This window comes from Streptopelia decaocto, assembly GCF_964273445.1.
Source record: "Streptopelia decaocto genome assembly, chromosome: 2".
Taxonomy (NCBI): Eukaryota; Metazoa; Chordata; class Aves; order Columbiformes; family Columbidae; genus Streptopelia; species Streptopelia decaocto.
Window position 1 is genome coordinate 43,283,916 of NC_138655.1, and position 22,235 is coordinate 43,306,150.

General features: G+C 36.7%; 1 protein-coding gene across 2 annotated transcripts in view; it reads right to left on the minus strand.

The window, feature by feature from the left end:
- SNTG1 (syntrophin gamma 1) overlaps nucleotides 1-22,235 on the minus strand; it is a 330,365-nt gene that overhangs the window by 227,717 nt on the left and 80,413 nt on the right. The window lies entirely within an intron of this gene.

The window sequence follows — 22,235 nt, forward strand, 5'->3', positions numbered from 1 at the left end:
AATTATTTCAACTTTGAATAAAACACATTATTTTCACCACCACCTGTCACAAAGCAACCCTTGTTCCAGTTTTTGCTTATATAATTCTCTGTTTCCTTCACAGCATTAGTGTTTCTTCCTACACTAAGAATAAGTGGTCTCTTACAAGACAAGTATTTCAAGTGGTAATTTTGAAGATGACATACCTGACAGGAGTCCAGTGATGTGCACTTCACATTGTTATTACAGTAAAAGTCTGCGAGCATTTTAAAGGAGAAAATTATTTTGTGGAAAACCTTAGTGCACATATTCTTATGAAAATGGCCTTTTTGCAAGGACAGGGAGGAAATAAATATGACAACTGACATCACTGGTAAAGGGAATAAGGCTAACTAGGACAATAAATAAAGGAATATGAGGCATAGGAATAAAAATCACTCATGGAAGTACTTGTAGAGATATATTTGATACTTCATACAAGTTAGCCAGGAATTAAAACATTCTTGAAAACACATGAACTCTACGTGGAGTGGGTAAAGTATAATTTGAATAAGGGATGTACATTTTTTTTCCTAAATATAAAATGAAATCCTGAGTTCTTGCTAGATCAATTTAAGTGTTGCCACTGAATTTGGTAGACCCAGAATTCCAGAAAAGAAATTCCAGATATAGTTCAGACATTCCCATCAACTTAATTGTTAAACCTGGCAACATTTGGTAACTGACAAAACTGTCTTAAATTTCATTTAATAAAGTCAGAAAACCAATCCTGTCATTACTTGACATATTTAGCTCTTATTAAATTTCTCCAAGTAGCACAATAAAAATCAGACAGATGCTGGTATTTCAGAATACAGTAATTTTTTTGATGTTTCCACAATTGGAACTTTCATTTCACACTATATCAGTTTTTAGGCATTTAGCCTGTATTTTACTGAAAGGGCTATGCTGAGTTACTTATGTAATATAATAAAACTTGTTGAGTCAACAGGTTCCTAAAATCCTTTGAACTTAAGCAGTTCAAATCATTCTGTACTATTTTAGAAGCAACCTTCATATTTTTGAGTTCACTATTTATTCGTTCTCATTATCTAGGCTGGAAAGATATTATTTTCCTTAAGTCCTAGGGCTCTGGCTCAAAAATCCTACAGGACGTTATTTCATTGTAAACCAAAGATCTTTGAAATCATCATTAAGCCACTTTACAAGGGGTTTCACATTCCAAGAAGCCTCCATACTCAACATTGATGATGGTTTGGTTTGGGGTTTTTTTATGTTTTGTTGTTGTTGTTTGTTTGTTTGTTTCATTGTTTTGGTTTCTGATTGTTTATTTGTTTTTCTTCTGAAAGACACGAGACCTCAAGCCAAATGAATATCAAACTAAGATTAAGAAGAGCCAATGTGGCGTGTGTACTTTCGCTCAACTTCAAAAATGTAGCTGTCCAGTACAAATTGTAAAATCAAGAGACAACTCTTGAGTAGATGAATTCAATTTATGCTTCATAGGATGTCCAGAGGGATTACAATTTTAAAACACCAGAAAGCTTAGCAGAAGGAACTTTGACTCCATTACAAAGAGCAAGTTGCATGCACTGATTCTGATCACAGTCGATGAATGAAAAAGAGAAATAGTGTCAAGTATATGATCACAGCCAAAGTGCTCAAGTCACAGTGCTTCCCACAATCCCAAGCAAAACATAGTCCTGACACAAGTTAAACATGGGGATCGGTGCACTGGAATCCAAAAGCTTTGTTTTACATGAGAGTAAGATAAATCGCATATGCTCACTTGCAGAAACTGGGCAGGCAATACCACAAGACAATAAACAGCAACTACCAGATGAAAATACCAGGAGATTCCGAGCCCACTTTGAAATCAAGACTTACTACACTGTTTGTGATTTGTGCTGTTTCTTCCTGAAGAGCTTCTGATGACTTTGGAGAGCCTGTAATGGCACCTCTACCCCACAAGTCTTTAGTTATCTTACCCTCACCTGTGGCCATGTCTGTTATACTTGGATATTTGCAGAAAATACTGAGGGTTTTGTACAGGTGGAAGGATTTAAAATGAAAAGGTGACATAAAAGAAAAGCTAGCTATAGTCTTTGGCACAAACTGCACACATTAAGCAAAGATTTCTGCTCAGTAGGGATCAGGTGAGAAGAGCAGCAATACAAGTAATGTGCTGCTTCAAAGTAATTCAATTCCTACATGAAACCTCAGCAGTCTTAAATATCATTCTTCTCCTTTTTCTCTGTACTACAGAAATAAAGTTTCCATGAGTTGTTTAGCTCTTTATATTGAGGTCTTTATCATAGTAACCAAGATTTGACACTGGGCTTCATAAACTGAGATTTTCCTTGGAGAAATAAACTCTGAAAATCTACAAAAGCAAGATGTACCCACACTACTGCACTGAACTGGGCTCCAGATGTCTGTAAAGTTACTTTTGTGTAGTTTAAATTGCACAGTAGTTGTGCTTACATAAATGTTTCTACACATTGTCTAAATTTCTCAACAGATAGAAAATTATGTGTAAATTCTACTTCCTCTTGTTCTTAAAAATCCTACAATACTGCACCTTCATTTCACTGTGACAATTTCAAAGAGGTGGCACAGCTGATCATTTTAATTTCTAAACCTTCCCTACATTCATGCTCTACCTAAAATTCCATCAGCTCATTAACAGTGTCAGTTGCAGGGCAAGACTCTTTCCACCTGTTAAAAAAAAAACACAGAGCACCCAGCAGTGAGAACCGACACAAGGGATGTGATACCAAGATTCTGAAACACAAGCAAGTTTTGATTCCATTATTTCCTTTTGTGCCCTGGGTTATAAGCTACACTTCTTGTATCAAATGCAAACCAGACATTTGTAAATGGCAAACAGAAAGGCCAAACCATTTATTGTAACTTGATTTACAGTATCCCATTAATTTGCTTATACAATTTCAGCATAATCAGGAAACACCATGGATCACTCAAGTTTTATGTAGTGAAACACACATACAATGCATTTTCACAATTTCAATACGATACTTTTCAGATAGCTAGTTTATTGTATTTACTCTATTTATTCTTTTCTAAGAGTCTGTTTTCTTCTTCTAATGATTTCATGCTCAGCTTTAAGAACGTGGGTAGTTTCCTGAAGCTCAATAGAATTACTGGAATGCTTAATTCTAAGTACACACGTTTGCAAGCTCAGTTTTAGCTTTGTCTTTTCATACACCAGTAAAGCATGGCATATGAGAAAATGTTTTAATAATGGTGAAGCCCCAGGGCAGTGGCCCTTTGTATCTGAATCTTCATACTGTGAATTGTTCATCAGGCAATTCATTTTAAGCATATCAGAAATGCTTCCTCTCTGGGAACAGATGCCTTCCATGGTTAAACCCTTTATTTGCTATCTCAGACCCTGTGTTTCCTACTGTGTACAAGGTGCTAATCATGTTAAGATTCTGATAACACAAGAGTAAGACAGTTAAGTTTTATAGTGTAAGAGCTACAAATACAGTTGCTTAGGCATCTAAATTCATCATAATAAACAAAAGCTAGCAGATAGTGCTTGCTTGTTCACAGTGCTGGCTTATTTCTTTCTCAGCCTATTCAGTCTGCATGGTTAGAAAAAGATCAGACTTGCATGATACTTATATTTATTGCAGTACTCCTAATTTGATTCTTAAGAGCTTATTTTTAAGGCTTAATCTTAAAGATGATAAATGAAAAGCAAATGGGGAAAAAAAAATCTTCTTCTCTGCTAAAATATTTTGGAGCAAACAGAAAAAATATTTGTTAATTATTCTGTATATTTGTGTCCAGCTTACTGTATTATCCACTTACAGGTTAAGACCAGGTTTGCAGCCAAGAAGTAATATGATGTAGCGGCTGAGCATTTTATCTGATAGCTTAAGAAATGAAGGAAATAGTAAATACGGTAGATAATGGATTAAGAGAAACCAGGAACGTCTAACAAGTAGTGCAACACCTAGATTCATGTTGTATACAATCAATTATTGTTACTCTTGAACTGATGAGAATAACAGTTTGGTCAACACTCGGGTAGCTCATTTCTCTAGTAAACTATCATTTTGACTTGAGTAGCAGAAGCTAGTTTCCGATTTTCATAAATGAAGCCGCCTTCCTTTTGTCAAATTAGAATTTCCTGTTTTTTTATTTCCTCTCCCTAACAAATGAAACTGTATAGAACTCAGATCTTGCATATCTAGAGTTGAGGATATAAAAAGTAAGAATGTCTCTTCTGCAGTATCTTAACTCATATGTATGCATCGTTCTTGTATTGGTCTGTGTGAACAGAGTAGGATAAAGAAAAAAGGTTTTCCACTGCAGCATCATTATGGAGACAAGGAAAAGGACAAATATAATTTTCAAGGGTTTTTATTACACTTTTTTCTCTTGGCATTATTATAATTTGTTTTATTTGTTTGAAAGACTAGGTGATTTCTTCCTCTGAAGTCTAGTATATTTGTTTATGATTTTTTTTTAAATCAATCTGGCCCCATAACAGAACAGAAATGCTGTGCATACCTTAGTTTGAATTTAGAGCTAGTAAGTATATGGTGTACCTCTTGACATCCAAGCTCCCTGTCCTTAAGCTTCCTTTATTTTTTTATTTTTATTAAAGTTACCTTTTCTAAATTGAGTTAAAAGGTGGTCAAAGAAGTGAGAAATTAAACACAGCTCATGGATGTTTTCCAAACATTTCACTAAAAAAAAAAAATCTGCTAATAATTGTTATGAAAGATTTTTTTTTCTTCACATTGGCACCATGAAATAGAAGAAAGCTGAAATCTTAAATGATTAACGTACTCCCCTTAATAAGAAATATTTAATTTGTTAAAGAAACTTTAATTAATGTTTGGAGCTTATGTTTGACCCAATTAGGCATAAACAAATATTTAACATTTTCCCTTCATAAAGTATTTACTCAGTTCAACATATTCTTTATTTTAAGCATCTCTGCCTCTATACTTAACCAGTTTGTGATGAATACAGATTACTGAACCAGGCTTTCTGGGGGAAAACAAAACAAAACAAAAAAGCATATAACAAACCACAACCTGACACACAACACATCAAAAACAAACTATCATTTTGTCATTCTAATTATTTACTGAATGGGTTTGATTAGTGATGTCAGGTTAAGTCCTAAATTATGTTGCAAGAGTAAAAATGGATTAAGCAAAATTAATTTCATAAATCATGAGTTTCTGTCTGCATCACTGTTTGGCATGGCTGGAATCAGCATATGTATATGATAAAATACAAACAAAAGGAAGACAAGAAAGGATTCTGTATCCTTATTCAGTGCAGTACATCACCAGTAGGTTCAGTAGTCTATATTAATCTTCTTTCTCTAAAAGTTTGATACAGTTCATTTTTCCATGGAGTAACTTCTATGGCAGCTAAATAAAAGAACTTTTAAAAATATTTCACAACTAATAAGTCCCCTTTTGTAAAGAAAAGTATTGCACACTCTACATTTATATGACATATACGGTAAATGGAACTAGGAAATTTTATTTGAAGGTATGCTTTGCTATAAACTGCAACTGCTTATTGATTTCTATGACTAGATTCCATCATAAGATGGAAGGCTATGATGGCCTTGTTATGCTTTCTGTTAGGGTTTGTAGGGTGCTATTTTTGCTGTTGACAAAAGTCTTGACATTGATTCTACAGCAAAATGGATTTTTCATGTCTTATATCCCTGCTGACCCAAGCACTATTTCTATTTCTGTGCCAGTGAGTCAAAGGCATGGCTACCTCCATCTCCAGCTAACACATCTCTAGATCATAACAGCTACTTGCTCTAAGCTATCCAACTACAAACATAGTTAGACTAAAACAACGACTATTGGTTTTAACAGGGTTTTGCTACAAATTTGCTGCATTTTTCTTAGCGAGAAAGACTATGTGCCTCAAGGCATGCTGTTTTTTCCAACAGTACTTACTGGTCTAATAAAAAATATTCATTTACATTAATTTGTGAAGTAAATGGAATTCTTCAGCCTGTTTAAATGTGAAATACACAATATTTCACAGAATATTTAGCTCACAAATTTTCCTCTGTCATTATTAGCTCTGTCAGGCTAAAACTTCTGCTGCACTTCTCTATTTCTGTATGTTATACTCAGCGTGTCTCACCTCTACATGATGAAAACCAACACTTTGTTTCAGCTTCCCATCACCAGCTCACATCTGAAGCCTCATTCCAGCACTTTAAGTGGCACTGACCCTAACTCCTGGTACATAAGACCATTATAAGCTGAATGTACACATGTCAAATCTCACAGATTCATTTCTGTCAAACACAGACCAAAGGTCATAAATCCTTCTTTCACCCATTCACTTAGAGAACTAAGCCTTTTTATTCTGCCTTTGTATGACTGTTGGATTCCAAGTGACAATGTCTTTCCAGTAGTAAGTAAACATACAATGACCTGAAAATCTGTAAAAGGAGATTTTTCCTGTGGTTACACAAAATATGCAGCAACTTAGGGCAGATAACACATAATCTTTGCAAAACTGATAAGAACAGTTCATTGTGGATGTTCTAGGAGTTTGCGGCCACATTGCTTTCTAAGGTCCATTCTTAAAACATAGGTTTAACTTTACCTTTCCATTTAGCTATCTGAATCAGAATTTCAGCAACAAAAGTCTTATTTCCAGCAGGTACATGATTATAAAAGTAATGTTACATACAGAATTGGAAAGACTGTCACTTTATGATACTCCATTTTGCTACATTATCTTACATTTTTATGCAAGAATATACTAGATTAAAGCTTATCACACAGATTCACCTCTGGATTGTCCATTTTACTACCACAATAAAATGCTTTTAAAAGGTGGTACTGCCGAATTCTTCAGTCATGAGTGATATTGAAATACACAATAAGGAAAAGAACATGCTGCCTAAGTGTAAAGAAGAAACACTGGTCAGATTAGAAAATAAAATGGAGGAATATAGGACAGAAAAGACCATGTGTGTCAGTAGAGTCAGACCTTGACAACAGGACAACAGCTGATGGATCTAGAAGAGTGCACTGATCAGCTATTCTGCACACCTCTGTGGGCTATGGCACTGCCAACAACCCTACAGCAAGGACCTACTTGGTCCTTTGTGTGGGAGACCAAAATATACAGTCTAGCCTATTACAGGAAGAGAACATGTGAGACCAAAGACAAGCAGTTGGGAAATGTAAGGTGGACTTCACAACTTAGAGAAAGACAGTGAAGAAAGCAAGCTATTATTTTATTTTCTCTCATTTGTTGCTATGTTACCTTTAAAAAGCAGGCCATTCCCTCTTAAAAAGAGGAAAAGATGCTTGTATTTTACATATAATAAATGTTAATGTAAAACACAAAAAATGCTTTAAGTACTTATACTTCCTTGGTTAGCATTATATCTAATATATCTAAGATTTCTTCACAGAGGACAGTTGAATTTGGACATAAATATGTACATTGTAGCTACACTTTTTTTTTTTTTTTTTTTTTTTTGGTAACTGGTAATCAAGTTCAAGCTTTAATTTAGCCTTTTATGCTGGAGGGCACCAACCTACAAGGAATAAAGGGAGTACCCTTCTCCTATGAGCTAAGAGTACATACCTCTAGAGACATACACAAGAAACACGACAAACCTTGATAAAACCATTCTGGCATCCAGAAAAGCAAGAAACATATTGAGGCAGGGTTTGTTAACTCTTGCTCTAACATGAGGAAAAACTTTCTTCTTTGATTGCAATGTCGAGTGAAACATAGCACCTGAAATTCATCTGGGAGACACTTGAATCCAAGGTTATAGAGGTCTCACGTGTAGGTCACTGAAAGCAAAGTAAGTTGAACTTGCACATGAAAGTTAAAAATATAAGAAATGTAAATCTGACAACCAAAGTCCTGAGTGTTATGTGGATTTTTTTCAATAGTTCTGTTATAGAATTCATGCATTTTAATATACCTAATAATTTGCAGGTATTGTGAACTATAATTACTTTCCTCTCAGGTTGATTTACTACTGTTGACAGGAAAGGAGTGTAAAAACATCACCTTTCATTTTTTTCAGATACTTGATGCAGTGACGGAATGATTAGAAGGATTATAAATAATCAAATATTATAAATTTTCAGGAATGTTCAGAAAATTTGAATTAAAACCACAAAAGCTTTGTTCGGCTTAATTCATGCCTTAATACTCTAAGTGTCTGATGAAGTCTAATGGAGGGTATTTTCTCCATTCTTCCAAAAATAATAGTTTCAAACAGCAGTGGTTCTTTTATGAAACACATTATCTTATAATATAGTGACAACCTTAAATTAAGCTCTTCTTTAGGTTTCCATGTGTTGGAATATAATGTATCCAAGATCACTTGCATCCAGGACCCAGAAATCCAAGAAACCTTTTTATTCATAATCATAATTTCTTATTTAAAGGACAGCAATGCAAAATATAGGCTGATTAAAACGTGTTCTGAGGGCAATCTGTTGAAAATGACATCCTACTCCATATGAACACTAGACATTACACGAAAGCTGCAGTTTTTCAAATCCTAAATTTAGGAACAGAGGATTGACATTGACAGTCTTGATCATCTAACTCAAGTCTCTTGCAATCTCAAATAATTTCGAAAAAGCTGTTTAGTCCAAAAGGGTCAGCCAAATGTATCAGGCTTCATTATATGAGTAATCACACTCCTTGCCTTCATTGCTTTTATTGCCATGACTTTTTCGAAACAGTACAATCTGCAATTTGCAAAAACAATGAAAAAAAAAATTGACAATGGCAAAAATTAATCCATATCATTAATTTCTCTAATATTAAAAAGCATGGAAAATAACCTATGAAACAAATAACTGAATTGTGACTATTCATAGCTTGGAAGTACCTTAATATTTTTGAAAGTAGTGAATACAGTTAATAACCTCAAATGCTTTTCTTAAAGAGCGTGGTTCTAATAGTTTATTTATTATTCTTACCCTGTAATATTTTTTGTATCTTCACAGGTGATACTGTGAGAAAATCTGCAAAAATGTCATTCTAAGGTGCTTCACTCTTACGATTAAAGACTGAAGTATCAATATGTTAACCAGCATCAGCATCTGAGAAAGGTTTATATGAACATGTGAAGAATAAATCCATATGTTAGTGGGCAAATCCATATCATACAACACAATATGTTAATTTTCTAAATTAATTACCTCTAAGTTAAAGCTGAAGCTTTACATGTTCTTTAACTTCCAGTGTCAGCCTTAGTTCTCCCTGTCTGTTGCCCTCCTCAATCAGAGCAGTTCAATAAATAATCTACATGCACACACAGGTGCACCACCAAGCCCTACCTGCATTACTTCATCTCCGCTGGTACATCGTGTGTGACAAAATACTTCCCAAAACTCTGTAGTCCACTAACACATAAGTGACCCTCTTCAATACTAAGGTAATCTTTTGGCAAAAAGGATAAACCATGGAAGTAGACCATGACAAGTCTACTGAGACAGTCAGTGCAGAGGTCTATTGAATGTGGGATCACTGACTCCCCTCCTATCTCATTGAGCAATCTATTTATCTTTCTTTACAAAATGCCTTACTCTTTATTAACTCATAAGACCCTAAAGAACCGTATGATTTTATTGAATATCATATCCACTGGGTTAATGTGCAATTCATCAAAGACAAAATATAAAATTTTAACCAGGAAACAAATTTAATCTGCAAATTTTATTTCTTCAAATTTTTGTCTTTCATGCTGTAATTCATAACCATTGCAGAAATAGTTCCTATCCTGGTGCGAGCACACAAATTGAGGGTTCAGTCAACAAAATGGGAGATGGAGGTGAGAGTAAGATTTGACTCACAAGGTGGATTCACCAGGTCGTACTGACATCAGCCCTCTGTTGTTCATACTGCCCTGCAGGTAAAATTAGGATAATACTTTGCTTTTGCAGTAAAATAAGTCTGTACAGTTAAAGCAAACAGGCCAGAGATGTTAAAAGTATGAGAGGGTTCAAGAGCAAGAATAAGTCATGCCCTGAAATGCCTGTACACCAATGCACGTAGCATGGGGAATAAGCAGGAGGAATTAGAAACCTGTGTTTGATCAGGAGGTTATGATCTGGTGGCAATTAGAGACATGGTGGGACAACTCACATGACTGGAATGTGGTCATGGAAGGCTATGTCCTTTTCAGGAAAGACATACAGCAAGGTGAGGTGGTGGAGTTGCTCTTTATGTGAGAGAGCAACTACAATGCAGTGAGTACTGTCCAGGGGTGGATGAGGAATGAGTTGAGAGTCTGTGGGTGAGAATTAAGGGGTAGGCTGGCAGGGGTGATATTGTTGTGGGTGTCTATTACAGGCCACCAGATCAGGGTGAGGAAGTTGATGAGGCCTTCTACAGGCAGCAGAGAGCAGCCTCACAGTCACAGGCCCTGGTTGTTGTGGGCGATTTGAACTTCCCTGATGTCTGCTTTAAGGACTACTCTGCCAGCCAGCCACAGTCTAGGAGGTTCCTACAGTGCATTGACGATAACTTCCTTATGCAAATGGTGAATGAGCCAACTAGGAGAGGAGCACTGCTGGATCTCATCCTCACTAAAAAGGAGGGTCTGGTTGAAGCAGTAAAGGTTAAGGGCTGCCTTGGTTGCAGTGACCATGAGATGGTGGAGTTCAGGATCTCATGTGGCAGGAACAGAATACCAAGCAGAATCGCAACCCTGGATGTCAGTAGGGCAAATTTTGGCCTTTTCAGACAATTGCTAGGGGAAAACCCGTGGGCAAGGGTACTTGAAGGTAAAGGGGCTGGCCACTTGGGAAGAATGTAAGACTGTTGTCAGAGGATGTAAGGAGGAAACCAGGAAAGCTAAGGCCTCCTTAGAATTAAATCTGGAGAAAGGGGTCAAGGACATCAAAAAGAGCTTCTTCAAATACATGGCAGATAAAACTAACACCAGAGGCAATGTAGGCCCACTGATGAATGAGGTGGGTGCCCTGGTGACAGAAGATACAGAGAAGGCAGAATTACTGAATGCTGCCTTTGTCTCTGTCTACTCTGCTGGAGGCTGTCCTGAGGAGTCCTGTATCCCTGAGGCCCCAGAGGAAGTCAGGACAATGGAGGAGTTTGCCTTAGTTGATGAGGACTGAGTTAGGGAGCAGTTAAGCAATCTGGATATTCATAAATCCATGGGACCGGCTGGGATACACCCGCGGGTGCTGAGGGAGCTGGCTGAAGTTATTGCTAGACCACTCTCCATCATCTTTGATGAGTCTTGGGAAATGGGAGAGGTGCCTGAGGACTGGAGGAAAGCAAATGTCACTCCAGTATTCAAAAAGGGCAAGAAGGAGGACCCAGGTAACTATAGACCAGTCAGCCTTACCTCCATCTGCAGGAAAGTGATGGAACAACTTCTCCTTGGTGTCATGTCAAGGCATATCAAGGAAAAGAGGGTCATTAAGGGCAGTCATCATGGCTTCGCCAAGGGGAAGCTGTGCTTGACCAACCTCATAGCCTTTTATGAGGACATAACGAGGTGGATAGATGATGGCAGGGTGGTGGATGTGATCTACCTTGACTTCAGTAAAGCATTTGACACAGTCTCCCACAACATCCTCACAGCTAAACTGAGGAAGTGTGGTTTGGATGATTGGGTAGTGAGGTGGATTGTGAACTGGCTGAAGGAAAGAAGCCAGAGAGTCGTGGTCAATGGGGCAGAGTCTAGTCGGAGAGCTGTATCTAGTGGAGTGCCTCAAGGGTCAGTACTGGGACCAGTACCATTCAATATATTCATCAGTGACTTGGATGAGGGAATAGAGTGTACTGTCAGCAAGTCTGCTGATGACACCAAACTGGGAGGAGTGGCTGACATGCCGGAAGGCTGTGCTGCCCTCCAGCGAGACCTCAACAGGCTGGAGAGTTGGGCAGGGAAAAATTTAATGAAATAGTACAAGGGCAAGTGTAGAGTCTTACATCTGGGCAGAAACAACCCCAGGTTCCAGTATAGGTAGGGGAATGATCTATTAGAGAGCAGTGTAGGGGAAAGGGACCTGGGGTCCTGGTAGACAGCAGGATGACCATGAGCCAGCACTGTGCCCTTGTGGCCAAGAAGGCCAGTGGCATCCTGGGGTGTATTAGAAGTGGGGTGGTTTCTACGTCAAGAGAGGTTCTCCTTCCCCTCTACACTGCCACGTCTGGAATATTATGTCCAGTTCTGGGTCCCTCAGTTCCAGAAGGACAGAGAAATGCTGGAGAGAGTCCAGCGCAGGGCAACAAAGATGATTAAGGGAGTGGAGCCTTTTCCTTATGAGGAAAGGCTGAGGGATCTTTAGCTTGGAGAAGAGGATACTGAGAGGTGACCTCATTAATATTTATAAATATGTAAAGGGTGAGTGCCACAAGGATGGAGCCAGGCTCTTCTCAGTGACAACCAGTGATAGGACAAGGGGCAAGGCGTACAAACTGGAACACAGGAGGTTCCACTTAAATATGAGAAGAAACTTCTTCACAGTGAGGGTAACAGAACAGTGGAACAGGCTGCCCAGGGAGATTGTGGAGCTTCCTTCTCTGGAGACATGCAAAACCCACCTGGACGCCTTTCTGTGTAACCTCATGTAGGGGTTCCTGCTCCGGCGGGGGGATTGGACTAGGTGATCTTTCGAAGTCCCTTCCAATCCCTAACATTCTGTGATTCTGTGATTCTTTCTCCCACAAATGCACAAAATCATAACCAAGAACCAATGCACCTGCATATACCAGATCAACAGCATTTCTATTATCACTCACAATCATTTACAGAGCTGGCAGATCAACCCTGTATTAGAGGGAAAAAGATGTAAGAAACTGACTTTAAAAAGTTTTGGTGCCATTTTAATATTTTATTTAAGAAAGATCCATAATCTCTTAGGGATGCCCCTTGTCCCTCTTCTCAAAATTATAAGTTTTGTCCAGCTTTGTGAGACTGGTGTTTGTTTGTAACTTTTAAGTTGCCAAACATACAGTCTCACTACATGAGAGATATCTAACTAGCTTATGCAAGTTTTAATTTGGACAGCATTTTACTTACAAATCTGTGATGCATCAGACTGGTTCACTTTTTTACTAAGCTGAGTTGTATTACATAAATGAACTTTAAAGACAACCACTTTTCAGAAGTGACTGTCTTCAGGACTGTTGCAAGGGAAGACATGTCTAAGTTATCTTCCAGCAGATTTCACAGATGGCTCACAAGGCTGTCATAAGGCACAGGAGGAAGACAGTTGCTAATTTCTTTATAGTGATGCAAGAGACAAGCACATTCTGGATTTAAGGCCAGAAGTTGCTTATTTATCAATAGCTCTTCTAAGCCTTATTCCTAGCTAGTATTTCTTACATCAAAGTGAATTACTAAAACTTAAAATGAAAAGGCTGCACAGAAATAAGTATATTTCACATTGATGAGCTGTCAAGTACTGTGATTCTTTGACTGTCTTATGAAAACACGTACTACGTGTTTTTCAGGTACAATTTTCTATGCACTCTTCTATGCAGTCTATAGCAGAGTCTATTTTGTTGGTACAAGCACCATTGGCTAGTCATGGGATACACTGGTTAGACTATTTCAGAAAAAAAAAAGCAAGTTTTTTCAAAAGATAACTATGGGTTAATGTTGTAGATCAAATTCTGACAAACAGTTGTCAGTTTGCGCCCTATCACTAGGTTATGAAGAGAATCACAACAAACTACAAATATGTATGTTTATTTTTCAAAGCCTCGCATACTCATCATAATAGACACTTCTACCAAGGTATAAGGCAGAGTATGACTTTTCAGAATTTGCTTTTTTGTTATGGAAAACAGCAAAAGGAAACAATGTATAATGGATCACACTGGTATTCTTTTATAATATAACCTCCACATGGACCAATCCTTTTTCAGAATTCCAACAGCACTGCAGCACTGTGAAGAATAACAATCCAAAACAAACAAACAAACAAACAAACAAACAAACAAACCCAAACAAAACCACACAAAAAAACAAACAAAAAACAAACAAACAAAAAAAGACAAACAAACAAAACCCACCAGGATACATTTTCTTCTCTATATCTTCTAAAGACTCAAGTAACCTGGCTGCAAGCATCTGGCATAAAGCAAGTGGCATATGTAAGTTGTTTACAGACTTTGTGTATCTCAGATATAGAAAGCCTAAGGCTCTTGTCAGGAAGCTTCAATTTGCTCTAAAACTCTATTCTTCAAAGACATTGGTCTCCGAGACCTCCCATCTTTTTGGTCAGTAATGTACTTCAAACAATTAGAGCATCCCTGATGGGGCTTGCAGAAGGAAATCACACTGTTTAAGTGTATGTGCCACACTGAAATCCAGTGACAGTGCTCAAGAGACATTTGGAAGTGTAAGTCTAAAGTCTGGTTTTGACTCAAATTATTTTCTTTTTTCTAAGCTCAGTCCTTTTTTAAATGTTTTTTTTTTTCTTTTTCTGTGTCTTATGTTAATGGTGAATATTGTATTACAGAAGCTCCATTACAAGAAGACTGTACAAAAAAAACCCATACCTTATAATTTTTCAGTCTCCTAGGCAGTTGCTTAATTATACACTCCACTCTCATAACCTATCGATACATCGAGAAATTACTCAAAACTGTAATATCATGGCATTTAATGCAGCATTATGATTTAACTTCATTTTTCTATATAAGGCTGAATGCAGTATGAGAGCCACATATCTGTAACTCTCTGAGACTCTAGTGATGTATTAAACAAATAGATGGGGAAAAATTAACTTTTTTGTTACATAAAATGAGAGGTTGTACTAAACTTCACAGCATCCCCCCCATTCTGTTTATAGCTCTCAAACCAGCCACAGAAAGAACTGGTCCTGCTCTTGTCCAACATGGTTCTATTCCATACCAACCTGTTATCTTCCCTTTTAATATGTGATACAGCAATTTATTATTAATAACTCTATTGCTGACATAATTATAGGCAAACATATTCAGTTAGAAGTCTCTTCTTCCTTTCCCAGATCTTTCCTCTCATGCTATGACAAGCCCTTTTTTTACTATTCTCTGTTTCAATTGTACTTTTTTTAATCAATCCATTACATATATTTGTGTGTGAAATACATATTAATTTGACAGTTTGAGGTAAGTTCAAGGAAGATCAACAATAAATCAACAGGATTTTTAAAAAACACCAAACAACAAACCAAACCTAATACTCCGAGTCTTCTGACATTCAACCATCACTAAAACTGGAGCGCCTGATATTTCTTTCATCTTTGTCACACCTGAATAAGTTATTTTTAGCTTTTGTGCACAATAATCCACTTGTTGTTAGCTATGACAAGCATCACAAAACAATTAACTTATTTCCTCTAGCAGTGCCATCACCACAGGGCTGGTTTAGTTATTTCCACTGTGACATATGAAGAAAATGTATTTTCTTTCCTTCACATATAAAAGGCAGTAGCAGCATAAGATGTTGGCTTCAATATGTACTGAAGTACTATCTCTAATGACTCGTGTCTTTCATGTATTTTCCAGTAGCTTGTTAATTTTTAAAAACCTATAGGTATCTTGAGATTAATTTCAGGAATTTTTTAAAGTATCATGCAAAACTTACTGCTAATTTGGGCAATAGACAGTAAGTCACTGATATTCTTTTACCAGCTTTCATCATCTTGATGTATATCAACATGATACATGCATATGTATATATACATCCAGATGAATATTTAAAATGACATTAAATTGTCTGTACAACCAGAAAACAAGGGTTGTTCACATTGTTACATCAGTTTTGGAAAACATTCAAATCTAACATAAGCCTACATTATGTTGTTTTATTCAGTGTAAGCCAAACATCTTCAACATATGTGTTAAAGTTACAGAGATCAACAAGTTAAGTATGGTTTAATGTGTGGGACACATAGGATAACTAAAGCATTTTTATTATTATCTAGCTTAGAGTTATATGTTTTCACAACCGTCAATTTTAAAATTGAAAGTCAGTCTCCCTCTACTTTGTGATATTCATTTCATGACGGCCACATGTGAGGACTTGAAAATCTAAATACTGCAGAAACAACTTTGAGATTTGTTATTCCAACAAAAAGACTTTGTCATTTTCCTCATTACTCCTCACATCACTAGAAGAGATGTCCTTTGCAAATAATATATGTTGTACAAGGGTAAAACAGGTCCAGAATAAAAAGTCTATCTAGAGGGCAGACAAACTGAAGCAGTCAACTAAAAGCTCTGACATTGCCACTGAACATCTATATTAAAACAATAATTGAAAACAACAGGAGAACAAAAGTAGAAGTACAGAGAACACTACCCTTAACTGACTCTTAGCATGGAGCCTATTCCCTTCATTAGAGTTTTGGAAAGTTTAAAAAACATTTTGAGTTTTTTGACACAGAAAATTTAATAGTGAGACATGGCTTGATGGATCAGAGCAATCTCCTTTGAAAACAGAGCATCTACTTCTTGCCTGGAAACATGGTTTCTTCATCTCAGTCTGGCTATTACAGGCTAAAGAGAAGGACTGAAAGAGTATTATCATTTTACGAGCTTTGAAATGCAGCTTTGAAATGCAACACTCCTGTTACTATTGTGGAGGTTTCTCTCTCTTTTTTTTTTTTTTAATATATATATATATATATTTTTTTTTAATTAGCCTGTATCTCTTCTGCCTCCCTCTGCCATTTTTCTTTTTTTTTTTTTTCTGTTTAAAAGAAACAGAACTACAGAACTTACTTTACTAGGAGCTCAGGACCAGAGGAATTGCCCATAAAAGTCAACCAGGTCTCAGAGCAGTTGACAAAACGGTTTGCCAATCCTGAACTTCTGGAGTAAAGTTATCAGTGACAATCAGAAGGAATAACAAAAACAGTGTATTCTCTTTGCTGTACTTTTCCATTTATTTGTCTTCCAGGTATGGATATATTACAAGAAACAACAGGTGCATCGTATCTCAACCACCTTCTTCAAATGTGTACCTAACATCTTCAACACCACTTGGAGGATATGGAGTTTCCCTTATTAAACTAATTGTGGTTAGAGCGACATATTTTTTTTCCTCAGCAAAAAGTAATATGTTGAAAAATATAGTTCTTAAGAGACTCTAAAAAAAAGCAAAGTAGGAAAACTGGTGAAAAATGAAGACCTCAACTAAACAGTCAAGTGAGCTTTGATGAATTTGTAACTTTTCTCATTTTGCCAAATCAACTAATATAAATCCCTTTCTTGTCAATAAATATGCAAGTATATTCCTAAAACTCCCATTTCTTCCACAGAATTATTGCAACCAAAGTCAATTACACCTTAGTGAGCATTCAAACCAGCTGAACTGCTTCTCATTCTTCTCTTCTTTTAATAAAAAACTCAGAACATCTTTGGATGGAAAGGAGGTCGATGTATCTGCAGGCTATATCTATGTTGACAAGCTCTAGTCTGTCTTTGCTTAGGGTCAAGCATGACAAATTTCCATCCAGATAACACTTGTAACATCTTAAGCCCATCCAGACAGCAATCATGCCTGCTGCTTGCAGAAGCAACATCTGCCGCTGTGACAAACAACAGCTCTTGATTCACACAATCTCTTGCTGAGCTCCCAGCTCATTAGGATCCCCTAACTGCTGCCTCTTACACATGAAAAACACACCTATCATTGAACAAGCAAAGTGCCTCACTCTCTGCTAGACCCTTGAGCAGAGCAGCTCCTGCTGAGCATGAGCTTGGCAAGAGCAAGAGTCCCCTTCACTCAAAAAAGGAAGATCTTGTCAGACTGTCTATTAGAACTACCTGATGAGTGACAGGCTCTTCAGCTGTGAAGCCAAATCCAGACATCTTCACAAGCTTCTTTCTAAAACCTCAAGTGCAGCGCTGTCTGCTTTAGGCACGAGCCTAGAGCCCACACCAGGCTGAGCAAGGAGCTCCCTCTGCAAAGCCCTCCGGCACACGACCGCTCTCCCTCCTTTGGGCACCTCAACTAGGAAGATATTTTGGAGCTACAGCATCAGCTTAACATTTACCATAAACCAATGCTTCCTCAAAGCCCCCAAAGTTATCTAATTGCTTATGATTATACACTTGGCAGGAACATACAAGCACATTTAACTCCCTGTCCCTACTTAGTCATTCAAAAGTACCTGTCCTCATACTGCCTTAAGGTTAGAAACTTTTCCGGTACATAAAAGGACCTAGATAAACTTAACAGTTAAAAGGAACAAAGAATTTCACATTTAGCCTACTTCATATGAAATTACTTTTCTTTTAAAAGAAACAGTGTGTTAGGAAAAGGTGAGATTTGAGCTGGGGAAAACTTCAAAAGCAGCAGGTTTTATAAGATTAACATCTAAAAGACTGTAACAGTCTAATTTTCTTTTTAAACAACCTTATTCATACAACATCAGCCTAGCGTTACAATATAAGAAAATGGTCTTTCTTTGAAGGAAAAAAGAATTCATGTCTTCCTACATTTTGACAAAATTCTTTTAAAAAACACCTGAAGCAAAATGTAGCAATTTTACATGGCTCAAAAAAAAAAATTAACAAGCACACTATATTCAGGGATTTGAGTTGGTTAATCTTTAAAACATAAGACAAGTACTACTGAGATCTAGGGATAAAATCTTCAGTAGATACTACTGAATGCCAGAGGGTAAATGAGAGTCTAACAACGGGAGAAAAATATCCAAGATAACTGTTGCAGAGTGAAATACTACCTCTTGTTTTCTGGAACCAATGTTTTCTTTAATGCACCAACTAAATTGCTTTTTCTGTAGGCTACACAGAAAAAATGGGTTATCCCACGGCTCAAGGAGTTTCATTCCAGAGATCTGCTTTCCATTTCTTACAGCACCACAAACTTCCTATGTGATCCTCAGCAAATCTCTTTTTATCTCTTCCCACTAAGACAACACCTGTGAACTACAACTCAGGATAAGGATACTAAAGATAGGATTGCCAAAGTATTGTTACATGAACAGAAAAAAAAATATGTTAAAAAAAAAAAATCTCAGTTAGTAGAAATCAAAATATTTTTTTTTTCAGACTTACATACACTGGTAAACAAGCCCAGATGTCTGTAAACTTGACATCTGCTCAAATAGGAAGGACTTTACTTGTCCATTTGCAGAATAACAGCTGGATGAACTTGCAGCTATTTTTTCTACATGGACAAATCTAAGCAAGAAAAAAAAAATGGAAAGTCCATAATTCAAAATCTAAAACTGTGTTAAACTGATGGTATGACTTTGATTGTGAGCCATTTGTTTATATTTAATTTGTACGCCTTGCTTTTCTTTTTTTTTAGAGCATTAAATAAAATGCTAAAAATATTTTTAGACAAATAATATCATAGCTCAAGATACAGCCTTATTTTCATATTCTGCTTATTTTACTATCCTTCTGAATTTTTTTTTTTTTTTTTTTTTTTAATACAGAATCAGAAATCTGGCTTTTAAACAACAAAAACTGTATTTCAATAAGCACTTCTCGACTGCTAAGCTCCACTGAGCTGTGGAAGCATCAGAAATTAATGAGTACCGTGGACCACAATCCAAGCTCCCAGAGGCAAAAGTAACTAAGTATTGAAATTATTTTCTTGTGGCATATCATAGAGTACTCAGTATAGTTATAAACACAGAAATTTCACTTTTTTCAGGTACTGTATGCTTAGATGCATGATCTTCACCTTGTAGGGTTTAACACATTTCATCTCAGACTAAGAAACTTGTTTTAATGGAAGGAAAAAATGTAATATACACACACACAAAATAATCACTCTGATATATACAAAAATTACAGACCCCCAGCTGACATATGGCAACATGATATTTGAGTTTCAGATTACAGACTCTTGAGAAACTGGTTGCTTCCTAACAACCTTCTTGCTGTATTCTTACAATAAAAGAAAGAAATAAATATTGTTTGAAAATCATCATAATAGAATGTCCTAAACTCAATTATTTGCCTCTAGAAATGAGTCATTACTTATGAGGATGTGAGTCAGGAAATGTAAAAGCACAAAATACCTGATGTCCTTCATTAGAAAAGATACTACTATTTACAGTTGCTTATTTTCTCCCACAAGGATTCAGAATTCTAATTTTCTTCTTATAAACAAATGAGAAAAAACATACAGTTATGATTAAGATTTTGCTTGATAAATTTGGAAATAAAATTACATTTTGAGAGGTTTGGTTTTGTTTTTTTTTTTTTTTTTTTTTTGTAAAACACTTGTCTTAAGTAACTGGAAAAGAGGCAGGAACACCTAAGTAATGAGTTGTTATTGATAACAATGTCATATTATTGCTGACTGCAGAAGCTACATTCTTTCAGCTGGATCTTCTTATAAACTTCCCACTGTTCGATACAGTCAGCAGAGAAAAGCACTAGTTTGACAAACAACAGGAAGCCAAGGCCAGCAGGAGTAGCAGCAGCTGGTGAGTGCTGTGAGGAGTGCTAGGCTTGCAGGGTCTCTGAGGGGTGTCTGAGGGGGGTTTCTTCTCCCTGGTACCCTTAGGGTTGGGGTATTTGGAAGGAGTAGGTTACAGGTCTCATGAGAGGGGCTGTGCAGGGGGGGAGGAAGCCTGAATTCAACCTTGAGCTGAGTGACACAAAACCCACACGATGAAGGGTGGTAGGGTTAGACCGCACATAAGAGCTGACAAAGGGTGGTAGGCTTAGACTGAACATAAAAAAGACTTTTTTTGCAGTGAGAGTGGTGGGACACTGGAACAAGTTGCCCAGAGAAGCTGTGGATGCCTCATCATTGGAAGTGTTCAAGGCCAAGCCAGGTGGGGCTCTGAGCAACCTGATCCAGCTGGAGATGTCCATGTTCATTGCAGGGGGGCTGGATGAGAGGACCTTTAAAGGCCTCTTCCAGCCTAAACCATTCTATGGTTCTAAGGTTCTATGACAAATAAATCAAGAGGAATAAAAAGGTTGACATCAATAATCCAGTAATCTATTAAAAGACCATTCATTAACAGCATAAAATAGGAACTTGTTCAAAAAGTTCTTTAGCCAACACTGTATCTTAATTATACAGTAACTTATATATCTTGTTAGTAGGAACAACAGGTAAATTCAGTTTGGTATTTAGTTATTACTTTGGTGTGACTACTTAGCAGCAACAACAGGCATTACATGCTATTCATATTGTAATTGGAAACTGCAGAATTATTCTGGTAAGTATCAGATTTAGATTTGTAAAGCCACTATAGAATTCTGTACTACGCTGCAATAACATGGCAGCTCTGCACATATAGCCGTAGTCCTGTGAATACTGTAGTCTCAGGATACCCATTTATGAAAATAGTGACTGCTTTCTAATTGAAATTAAGACAAACTATCTAGAAAACAGATAATGAATAGAAAAAGTTTTTTTTGAGACTTGCTACCTGATACTATACAAATTATCCCATCCAAAGATCTCTCATTTTCCACTTCTCTGGTATTTTAATTTCCTGGCATTCAGAAAGATTTCATAAAATCTGGACAAACTAAGGGATGACTCTCCTCTTGCAAAATCTGCCGGTGAATTCAGTAAGACATACCAAATTCAACACCTTTGTAATTGAGCTCTGTTCAGTTTACATCTACATATAACAGGTCCGAAATCTAATGACCTCAGTTTGAGTACTTTAGCCTTAGTCCTTTGACAATTAAAAACCTTTGTAATTGAGCTCTGTTCAGTTTATATCTACATATAACAGGTCCGAAATCTAATGACCTCAGTTTGAGTACTTTAGCCTTAGTCCTTTGACAATTAAAAACCCAACAGATCACTCTATTGTGATTATTCTAGCCAGTTAAAATGTATCATTGGTGGTACAGAAAGATCCACCCTGTGTCTCTGGAATTTATTGTCTAACTTCATTAAAAAAATTCTAGAAACAAGGAATTATTCAGCTAACTAAGAGCATCTGTGGCCTTATATAGATACTAAATGAGCATGATGGCTTTTTCTGACCTTATAGTGTAGGAGACCACAGTATCTCAACAAGCCTCTAACACTTTGAGGACACTGGAGGTTAAAGTTAGAAATCAAGCCTGGATGTTATCTTAATAATACCAGCTAAATTATTTTCAGAATCCAAAACGGATTCTGAAAGAAGATTGCTTTGTGTGTTTGTTTTACAAATAGTCAAATTACTGTCATGTCCATGAATCCCAATTATGTAGCTAATTAATTTTAATTAATTAATTCACTGTAATTACCTGCAATTGTAAAAGCA